This window comes from Malaya genurostris, chromosome 3 (assembly GCF_030247185.1).
Source record: "Malaya genurostris strain Urasoe2022 chromosome 3, Malgen_1.1, whole genome shotgun sequence".
NCBI lineage: Eukaryota > Metazoa > Arthropoda > Insecta > Diptera > Culicidae > Malaya > Malaya genurostris.
The window spans coordinates 41826918-41839392 of NC_080572.1; positions in this window are offsets into that span (position 1 = coordinate 41826918).

Below are 12475 nucleotides of genomic sequence, written 5' to 3' on the forward strand. Positions count from 1 at the left end.
GAACACTGTTTTTTAGTAGCGGACAACGGCGGCAAAACACGATGCATAACGATAATGCAACTCATTTTCTCACCATTATTTACTTTATCTGCACTTACTCTGTGAATCATGATTCTGCTTTTATTAATATCAGCCAGAAGATTCAGCTGAGAAAAAATTGCCGCTGTCGGTGTTAATGAGTGAGCCATAAAAAATAAATTGGGCTAGATATTTTTGCGAGTGGAACGTGTGGCACCTGCATTGTGAGATAGATCGGTAGAAATTACTCATCATCATGGTAATGGTGGTATTTAACTCTTTCTGACAGCTTAAATCATCAGTGCGTGCAACTTTGGAGTGGACGAGTTTCGTTAGGCTCGCACTGGTGTTGGTGATTTCGACTCAACTTCTAGCGCAGATCAAATCGATTTGTTTTCCATCTTCCGCACTTTTCAGATGACACTTGATCTTTAAAACGGAAACGGAATCCATTCCTTGTCGGTTATGTAACCGTCCTGTCTAAAGAATGGCGCCTTAAGTCATCATTCAACAATAAAGTCTATGTCGGTTTTTCAGTCCTTTGCTTGGTGGGGTTGCATTGAAGTCTGCGGCGATAACTACAGCGGCAAACGTAAACAATCAACGCATATTTGTTAAATATGAAATAAACAAATTAGTCGATGAGTAAGGTAAACAAACTAGTTCTGGATATTGTAGTACACGAAATTTCTACCGTCGGTTGAAGTTCGCTCGTTTCATATCACAGTTTAGAGCCTATGACATTAGATGATGGAGTGATAGAAGATATTTAATAAAAATTAACTCCGATGGGGTGGTGTGAAAATTAATGAAACTTTCTGATGATAAAATAAATATTGATATAAAAATGTTGACGAGTGTTGTACCATGATTCAAAGGATGCACAAGAATATCGGAAAGTTGGAAATACGGCCAAGGGATCTCCTTGTGGAATATTGTTACTTTCACACGATACATTAAAGCGATGATGTTGACATAAACTGGACGGAGCGGATGATTCTAAGGAGAATCACAACATTTTCTAACACAATCATTCAATGGCGATTTTTGATGAGCTCGTCTTTTTGAGCCTATTGGTGGATACCGTTAATGATTTCTACTGCAATTGTCTTCAAAAATTACTAAATGTATGCCTCTGAGTGAAAATGTATGATCTGTAATTACTCTTCTAATAACTCTAAGACAAATTTGATGATAATTGCTTTGACCTCCTGCTGAATACGTTTTGCTTTGACCTCCTGCTGAATACAAGGTTATATCAGTAACCGCTTAAAGTGATCGACTATTTCAAATTTCAACTGAATTAAGATGTCTGAATCAAGGAAAATATTCGGACTTAGCTAATAATAGGATCTTACTAAGATTTTATAATTGTTGTTTCCTTTATCATGCCGATTCATAGTTGGTCATCAATCATCACAGTTTATTAAGATATATGCGAATGAAGAATGCGTATTCCTTTACAAAAAAATATATTGTAGTTCATTTCATACAAGGTACAATATACATTCGAAGTGAAATTAACAATACTGTTAAAATTTGCAACTTACTATGACACCAATAAAATGAATTACTGACTAATCATCATATTATCAATGGTGACAAAGTACGCGAACAAATTGATCTCATCACCACCATCTAAGGGTGTTACGATCATAAATTTGTTAAACGAATATAGGTTCAAATCTGTCATACATTCCATCAAAAATTAAATCATGTTTCATTTTACGTTTAAATCATACACAATTATGAAACAAAATTCGCCAATACTTCTTTTCGAATTGCCGAGTCTTGTGTTGGACTCCTTCCGTCAAGTTTTGTTTGCTTGTTCATTTTGTTTGCCGTAGAACAACGGTTTACTTAGAACTGCATCTCGCTCTTTTGCATCTTTCGGTTGACGATTGGCCAATATTTCTTCTAATGATTAATCTAGATAAAAGTTATTCGCAGCATATCACTCGAAGACATAAATATTTTTTTCCCTGTTGATGATTCCGGTCGCAACGTAAAAGTCACTCTTTAAGCCACAAGGAAAGATGATCGGCTACAGCAGGGTATTTCTATGCGAACTTTGACAGCTTAATGGGCTTTAAAGATCTCTGCCATCTTCCCTCTTCCAAAGGGATTCCATTCAAGGAGGTTTTTCAATGACGGTATCGATGGAGATTTCATCATCCTGTACCGCGCAATCAAACTGCGCCAGCACCTTCAGGTGCAACTTCCGTTATCATTCTCTGACAAACTTGTTCTGCGTAACATCATGATTTTTAAGACCGAGTATCATATACCATTCGAATCAATTAATTAACCGAGATTACAAAAAGTATATGTGTATGCGTATGAGTTTGTGTATGTGTGTGACCAAAATATGCACTGAATATTCTTCGAGATGGCTGGACCAATTTCACGAAAAATTAGAATCATAAAGACTGTACTCAAATAAAATGCAACAGAAAAAAGCGATCACTGAAAATTCATTTTAAGTCAGATATTTTCGAAATTCCGTAGAAAATAACCTTATATTAGCTATGTTTTGCAAGGCTGGCTTATTCACCTCCTCTCCTTGGCTAAAGGTACGCACCTTGGACTTCTGACGCTACCCATCAAAGGCTGTGCAACATTTAGGCCATCTATCTTACACACTTTCGCCCACTCTTACTTCAAACCTTGTCGTCTTCGAAGACCTTTCTTGTTTTTCACAGCTCACCCTCCTTAATTTTGCCAGAGGACGGATATCTGGCAAGTTTGACGTATTTGTCTATTTCAGCACAAAAATAACTTCGTTGGCTTCGTGCCGCTTTATCACCGATGTCACGATGCCAGATCCTACCAAAACTGAGTGACATCTTCGTGAACCCGGAGAAAGGGCAGCAAGCGCTTCTAGTGGCGTTCTTATCTATACATTTTTAGTCGTTGATGGTGATCGCCTTCCACACTAAGTATTTTTTGAAAAAAAATGTCGATCATCTTTTTCCGGACTTCTCTGTAACAACAAGACGGACGGACTGATAAAAATCCAGACCGTCGATTTTCATGAATTCCATTTTAATCTACGTCTAGTCGTCTACCAACCAATCCTGGTACAGCACACGATTTGGTCGCAGTATTTCGCTTGGCGTTTCGTTTAGGTACCTTATAAATAAACCTTGATGAACCAGATGGAAGAATTGACCTTCTTGACCATATCTCGAATCGAAATATTTGGATTGCGATTGAGCTAATCCATCGCCTTTCTAGTGTTCACAGGGATGCATTTTCTCGCTTTTCTTCCACTTTAACAGTATCTTTGAGCGATTTCACTACTCGGAACACGGTCGAATTGTCCGATCCCAACTATTTCGCAATCCACTTTACCTGAATTTTTCACGACTGCGCCCATAATTTTCTTTCGGAGTATTTCTTGTTTGGAAGCCATTTCGACAGATTTTGTCAACATTTTGAAAATGTTAACCCTACACTCTAACCTGTCATTATTTTATTTAATTTTACCCATGCAATACCCCCAAGTGCTGCAATTTTTTCGTGTACAGTAAAGACTGTCCCAGAAAGTATGCCCAAAATTCCTCAATTGATCGAAGTTGTCGGCAATTTGGTGGATTCATGTCTTTTGGGACGAAAGTGACATTTTTGGTAGTATACCATTCTACCGTTGATTTCGAGTAGTGGTAAGAAGCAAGATCTGGCCAGAAGACAACAGGATTGAAGCAGTGGTGATGAAGGGTTTCGAAATCTTACCGCAGTTACAAATTGCTTGCCAGACCGTAGCTTTCTTACCAAATTTTTCGACTTCAATCGATGTCTCGGACTGGTTTAACACTTGCCCTTCTCGCACCGTATAATATTGTGGTCCCGGCAAGGATTTGTAATCGAGTTTCACGTAGGTTTCGTCGTCCATGATTATGCTGTTCAAATTTCCATCAAGAACCGTATCGTACAGCTTTCGAACCCTCGGCCTGATCGATGCTTCTTGTTTCGGACTACGTTTTGGTTGTTTCTGCTTCTTATAGGTTCGAAGATTCAAACGTTCCTTAGCACGAAGAACATTTGACTTCGAAGTGCCCACTTTTTTGGCCACATCCCGAACTGAAACCTCCTTCTTTTGCTCGAACGCCTTCAGTATACGTTTATCCAACTGAGAGTTAGCAGGACCTTTTATTCGAACCGTTTTCGGTTTATCCTCAAAGGTGTTATCCTCACCGAACTTCCTGATTGCATTTCGCACGGCTTTTTCACTTACTCCTTCCATTTTTGCTATCTTTCTGGCAGTCCACGATCTGTGCAACATTTGTACACAATTTTTCGAAATTGTTCTGCTGAAATTCCACGGATTTCGAGACAAACCGATGAAAACGAATAAACAACTGCACAAGTGGTTAGAGAAGAGTGTATACAACAGGACGCAGCCATAAAAATTGACAGATTCTAAACCATTGCGAAATGGCAGCGGTTTTTGGTTGCGTCCATACTTTCTGGGACAGTCTTTATTCCAGTATGACTGGAAATGATAAGAATAACCTAAAACGTTGGCAAACAAACACAGCTTTCCACGCAGGCTTGCTTGGTTACACGATTCAACCCTTAAGGTGAAATGTAGCGGAATGCGAAAATCGCGTTTTTGATCAATTATTCAAATACTAGACCGATTTTCGAAAAACCAAAAACACTTAAGTTTTCGGAATCAAATTTATTATAACTAAGTATTCTTAGAATTTTGAAATTATCCTTTGCCGAGCCGTAATTGGTTTTTGAAATGTATAAACGGTAACTGTTCCGTTCCACGGGGATGATTTTAGAACTGAAACGTAGTGTTTGTAGCAGAATTTCACAAAGAATCTAAAAATGCAACTCAAAATTATAAAATATTAGCTAAAACAACCGAAATTTGAAAAAGTTTACATAAACTTTTCCGCATTTTTTTTATTGCTGGCGCGCTGCTGTTTCGTATTGAGGTGGTGTGAGAAATGCACGGTGGGCACGGTGGCATTATATCGTGAGCAAAAATTACATATAAAATAATGACGCGAATTTATGCACCATTGGGTTTTGTGTTGAAATAAAAACTAGTTGAATACAATAAAATGGGTATTGTAAGAAATCGTTTATTTTCTAAGTAACTGTCATTTATATTGCTAATAATGTAGAATTCTGTTGAGTTCAATGCATTGCAAGGTCTTGGTATTACATTTATTGTTGAATATGACACTTTGTGTCAACAGACTTCGCAGACAAGGAGTGGCGGAACCGTATTGGGAGAATACTGAATCCACACCAGGAAAATGTCTCGGTGTGGACGTTTGGAATTACATTCCTGTTGAGAAATTTGGCCTTTCTGTTTTAACAGACTTCGCAGCCGACTCAAAGCATAGCTTCGATTACATGGCTAGTGCTACGATCCTATTGACACAACAGAAATAATACTTTTTTACTTATTCGAAGATGATAATGAAAGTCAATTAGAATGGAATATATTGGCATTGAATGTATTCGATAAGTAAATTCGACCGCGCTCTATCATGCGAGTCAAGTAAATACTTTTACGTAAATTCTATCTCATCGGCGGGAAGGGCCTGGTGAACGACTGGCAAAGATATCGAAAATACTTGAATGTTATCTCGTCTTCAATCGTTCTTTTGAAGGAGAATCCATGCTTGCTACTAAACAACAGGCATATACATGGTTAGCAAGTTGGTTAATACATATACATATAACCTCATGTTAGTTATTCATAATTACTCATGATTATAGCACTAGTGTAAGAGTAATCACTAACAATAACGATTGAATTAGCATATATTCAAAGTGTGAAGGATTCAAAAATCCATTACGTCCAGTCTTTTTTACAAGCCACTATAACGAGAGGTAAGCCCACTGCGCTCAATCATTGAAAAAAGTTCTAGTTTCTACGTGTCCGTTTTTCTTGGTATGCTTTGTGCGACGGTTCGTTCAACTGAAACGGATAAAATTTTGCGCGCATTTTATGACGCTACATTTCACCTTAAGTCCAATTTTTATTGCTTGAATATGTCGGTCACAGATGACGCAAATTTATTAGATTTTTACTATTTTTCTTAAATATGTATGATGAAGGTGGCTGTACCGACTTCCACCGTCTTAGATTTGAATGAAAGGCTTCAGATTCCAATAAAAAAATTTGTTTTTATTTTCAGATCTAATTTCCAGTTCCGGAGATACAGGGTGATTAGTAGGTAAATATATGAAATTCAGAAGTGTTTTCGCCTTTCTCATGAAGAAAGGCTATGTAATCATTGTGAAAACCGACTTTTTAACCAAGGCCCGAATATTTACTCTATGTTGAATTAAATTGAATTACAAGCATGCATTCAGTCCTTTCCGAATTGGCACATTGTCGCAAAACTGAATTACCGGTAGCGATACCTGCCAATGAAAAATGGAATTCTCGCGGAAATTTTCATATCAAGGAGGATTTTCGCGGAAATTTTCATATCGGCAGTAGTAATTTGCAACAATTTTTCGTTAATTCAATAGTACAAATAGACATCAGCAATAAAAATAAACTCGGAGTAGAAGAAAATTGATTTCAAAGTGATTACTTTTTTGTAGTGTAAATTACTATCAAACATGGAAATTTTCAGAAATGTTTAAAATTGCGTAAGGTTAGGTTTTTTCAAACCAATTTTTTTTAAACAGAAACCATACACATGTTGATTTGTCAAGTTGTAGAACGTTTAGCGATCAGGTACCATTTATTTTGGATGCTTTATATGTTATTTCCGGGTATTTGAAAAATGGTATAGAACCAAGTATAATGCTCCATTATAAATAAACGTTAGTTTTCGCACAATAAATTAAGATCGACATTACTAACTCAGAGTAAATACGTTTTCTTCCACTTCTAATATGATTTTTCAAATGAATTCGCCGTTTTTATAAGGAATCGTTAAATGTTCCTACCGATTTGACAGCTTTTGCTGAAAGTATCATCTCTAAACAAGCAGCGCCTCTACATTTAATTTTAGCGTCATTGTGTCAATTGTCAAAAACATCGAGGATGGCTTTTATTCAATCCTAATAGGGGAAAGTATTATGAAGCGCCCCTGCTAGCCAACACGCTCTCTTGTTTTTTTAAGCATTTAAGAAAACAACAAACATAAAAAAAACTGACAATATCATTAGGCAGCGGAGAATGTGGTCGTTTCGGAAAATGTGTTTGTATCATACAATTTTCATCAATTCTACACGAATCATTGAAAATTATGTTCCTCAGTCGTATTGCAATGAAACACTCACGTTTTGGAAGAAAATATATGAAAACATTTGGAAATATCTCAATGATTTCTTAAGGGGTACATATTATAACACTTTACCTTACTGTGAACTTCACTGGATAAACATAGCGAGAGAAACGTTGCTTTTGTTTTTTTTCTGTCAATCATTAACGTTTTCTGGCGAGAAAAGCATCTGATTGGTATTTAAATATGCGAATTCAAATGGGATAAACCAAACAGGCAAAAAAATCGTTTCTTGTTCGAGTTTAAGATCCTTGAATATCTCCTGAGTTCAGGCCCGTGCGCAGGAATCATCCATGGGGGGGGGGGGGGGGTTTCAAAGGGAAGAGGGGGATGTCCAAAAGGCGAAAAGGCGCCTCATCCACTTCAAATTATGTCAGTTTATAAATTGATAAAAAAATTGATAAAAAATATGAATTTGTCAAGTTATTTGCACTTTAATATAATAAGTACTCCATTGTCCATGAAACTTAATTTAAAAAAAAATCTTCATGGGGGGGTTAAAACCCCCAAAACCCCCCCCCCCCCCTGCGCACGGGCCTGCCTGAGTTACTTCTAAACTAAAGCTATAAGAATAATCACCCAGTAGTAAACAGCTCCGTCAGTGAAATGCTAAGCACTACCGCTGACATTCGGGTACTTTTGAGTCACCCGTTCTCAGAGAAAAAATTGACGTCTTCACATCGGCATCCGGTTCCATCTTCAATACCAGATCGATAAACAAGTAATATGCCTACCGACGCAAGGTGCCGGTAACCGCACACTGTCGAAGACCACACTCCACAAGTCTTCTTCAACCTGCTCGAGACGTTTCTGTTTGTATTTACTTACAGTCGCCTCCAGTTCCGCCGTGTTCCACCGGGGCAAGAAGCTCGAAGATGTTGTGTTCCTTCAACAAAAACAAGAAGTTATATTGTTTACATAGAAATTAACATTTAAAAATATGAAGTGTAGAAATGCCTGGTGGTTCCTTCCCCTAACTTGCTTCCTCGTGCGGCTGTGCTGTCTTCGGTGCGATTAAAATCGTTTGAATGGTTCTCGCACCGTTTCTACGGATTGTTGTTGGATTGCGGATGGAAAGCAGGCCGGGGAATTCAATAACCGTGGTTATGTTGTGGAGTGAGCTGAAAACTTCCACACGGCGTGAATAGCAATAATAGCTCTGGTAACATAACACCATCGTATTTGTTTTTTTTTTTTTCATTTCTTCACTTAGGTACTTTTCTTTTCGGCCAACGCCAGCGAAATCGGGTTGATCTGATTCTCAGTGAACACGAAAAAAAGTTTGAATACGACTGGTCTTACTTGTACCATTCGATGGCGGAGTATCCCATCTTTTACTGCTAATTTTACGATTCTTTTTTGTTGAAAGGAAAAACTCGAGTACCCAACGTAAGAGGAACGGCGTTCGAAACTTTCGAATGAAGATGTTTGGCATAACAAGTGGATGCAGCAGAATTTAATACAATTGAGCTTTAAGCTGTTGAATTCAATGTACCAGTGGCTTTCCTGAACAACCCAACTCTTCAACGAAAACCACAAAATGCCATATTGTTCAAGTAAAATAAGCCTGTTTGCTTCAACGACGTACGCGCCAAATCTTGAATGAGATCCGATTGTTGTTCGGCTCCACTCGCTTTGTTCAGCAGGTAATGCCTATTGTGGCCAACCTGTCCGTGATCCTCCCGTTCGCCAACCCACCACCCAGTGATGGAATAATATCGGTACTGAAAAAAATGTACAGAAATCGGCTTTGTCCCTGCTTATGGACGCTGCTCACATGTGCTCCTGGCCTCCAGGCATGTCCGTCTCGCCTCAACCAACCAACCGACCGACCGCTCTAACGAGTCACGGTTCCTTGCCTGAGTGGCGCACGGTTCGCGTATGTCTGAAGATCTGTTTGTTGTTTGTTGTTCGATTTGCCTCCTTTCTTTGAACCATCGGAAATTTCTCGCTGTTTGTAGCATGGGCAATAATAGCATGTGTACACTATTTCATCTATTTGTATATTTTTTATGCCTTTGCTTTCTTTACCATTTGCCGCGCGTTGTTCAATTTTTTCCCAACGTTTTATAGCCACTTCTTCCTCTGCACCGCTTTTCATCGTGCGCGTGGTCCATTTTGATTTGATTGTCTTTAAAACTGTTTCGATGGTTTGTCTTGCGTCTTGTAGTCACCCCTTCCACGTGCCGCCCTACAGTTCTTCATCTACGAGCGACTTCAGTTGCTTGTTGCTGGCGTAATTATAGATGAAGATTTCCTATTACTTCTGTTTGCCGCTTTTATTACTCTATTCCGTTGTTTTTTTTTCGTTCGTTTTTTTTCCCCTTTCCATGGCGGCGTATAATTGTGAGTCGAAAATTACGGCGGTTTTGTGTTTTGATATCTTCTACAGCAGTACCCCGTCCTTAACCGGCCCTGTGAGCTGCTTTGTCTACCATGAGATTGGCATGTTTTGATAACTGTTCGGAATTAGCTAAACGAGATGAAACGCTTCAGCACTGGGACGATCGAAATTTTACGAAAAAAAAAGTTTGCAAACAAACAAGTAGATTCATTACAACCTCAGATGTGTGTAGATTAGGGTGTTTTGAAAAAATATTCAACCACGTTGATTAATGCATATGCTTTGAATTCCGGTACTGGTGTAGATTAAAGCTTGAGTCATTTAATATCTGGACGCAAAAATAATTAGCTAGGACCCATGTTCATGAACAACTAATCATAAGTACTCAAAATAGAGGTCATCCATCCACCATCTCGTCATCTCTTCTTCAACTTCTGTTTGATAATTTGCCAATATTACTCTGAGCGAAATTCAAGGGCAGTTTGGTGCGGATTGATGTCCGTTATTTTGATACCACTTCAGCATTGAAAGCTTTAATGTACGGGAGAACATTAAATCTAATCTGAATTGGGAACTCATGGTCTTGTTCGTCTCGAAAACCTGAGTTTTAATCGGCAGCTGCAAAAACCTTGTCGGATGATAAGTTTTCTTCGGCAAAAACGAATTTATCGGCAAAAACGAATTTATCGGTAAAAACGAATTTGAACTTGCTAGGAACATCACATCGACCAATGGTTTTATAGAGCTATTGTCCAGGAAGCTACCCATATTCCATCTTCTCGTACGTTTCGTCGTCCACGAGGATACATCCTTCGTATTTCGCAAGAACCTACATCTTCCGGAGACGTCTCTCAGCCACTAGATTTTATTTCACGGTCCTGTTTGATGGCTTATTACACGGTCCTGTTTGATTGATTACGAACTCAAAAAGACTGATCGATTTGGTAAGCAAAACGAAAAGTCCCAAGTGCCCCCTTCGCCAACACCACCCATTCTTTCCAGAATAAACCACTAGCGAAATCCTTCCAGCAGACGAATCCTTCTAGAATGGCTTCACCTGACATCAATTTTTTTTTCCATAATCCGATATTAGCCCAGGATTTATTCTCATCATTCTCACCACCTACAAATGCTGCTACCGAGTCTTAGTTCTACTACGCAGATTGCTGTGATGCGATTCCGCTTCCGAAGATTGTTGTGATACGGAAATGTTCAAAAACACGATAAATTTAGTCTCTTTCAACGACTTCGCAATTTTCCAACCTGAGTGATAAAATTTAATTTTCGGTTCGTGGCTTCCATCAAATAGAACCTTTTTGAAACAAAATGAATCGTGACGAAATTTTTCAGCACTGGAATATTTCAAAACCAACTACTGTCGAAACGTTCCAGATCCGATAACTATACTCAGGCAAAGTGATCTTCGAAAGTCATAAGAACGAATTACAACTTTCAAACATACGGGTTATAAATGTATTCCATTCGTTAGTCTCATGATATAGAGAAGAAATTGAGATTTTTACAAATTCATCACGTTTCATGATAAACATTTAGAAATATCGTAAATTTTGCTTTGTTATTCAAGTCAGAACTTATTTTTCATATAGTTCATGAATCAACTGTTAAAGATATTTTCATCCAGGAGATTGATCCCATCTGACTAGAGTATATACTAGAGTAAAACTTTTCGCCATTATCAGAAGAAAATTTATTTTCCTTTCGTTCTAACGCATTATTGATTAATCGATTTTCCGAAAAAAATCCTCTTTTAATAAAATTATCTGTTTCGATCAGAACTTCCTTTCTCGTTCGCATTTCTGTCAATGATGAAAGCATGAGACAAAAGGAATACTAATTGTCAACTTACTACTGATTAAGGAGTGCTGATCGTGATCTGAATGATAAGCTCAACTTCTAACTGTATTTTAAAGCAATCTAATTGATTTAAATTGTTCATTCACGGTCAAGCAAATCGCTGAGTAGTTAAAAAGCCATTTCACCGAATTGGTACTGATTCAAAATGTTGCATTTTCAGGAATAGATAACAAGTCGTCAGACTTCACATACGTTCACTCTGTATACGTTTTTAGTATGGAAATCACATATTCTGCACAATTGAAAAGTTCAATTCGACTCAAGAATGGGTTTTGATAAAGGCAGAAGTATTTTTGAGCTCACTTCCTTTGAATCGCTATAACTGAAAAATTGTACATTTTACACCTTGTTACTAAACCGAGTGCATGACGTTAATTTCTGTAAATGCAAAAACAATTTTCTTAAACGAAATCAACAATTATCTCTAGATTGTTCAAACTGCATAATTCAGCAAAAATCTGAGTATTTTAAATGTCATGTGTCTACGATTCAAGGTAGACTATCAAATGTGCCAGTTCGCGACATTCTTGCTTGTTGTGACCTTTATTACATGAAACTTCTTTATCATTTCATTAAGTCCATTGGAGTGAAAATTTAAATTTTATTTTATTTTATAATATAAACAAACCTAAATAGTTATAAGAGCATGTACAAAATAAATGTATTTTATTTAATGTAATTTATAATAGCAAATCGCTTGATAAAAACAGTTTTTCGATTAACTATTGAATACCATCATACTAATATGATATTCGAAATGTATTAGGATTAAAGTAAGTATTGTGGATGCGACTGCAAAGAAAAACTTATGTATATTGCCTATGAAATAAACGTATTTATGGGAAAAAAAACTCTAGGATGTTTATTTCTAGGAGAAAAGCTCTTGAGCTGTAGAATCATGAAATTGAACAGATTAACAAGGATTAAATAAAAATATTGCATTTCAGTTAATTTTCTAGTTCTGTTT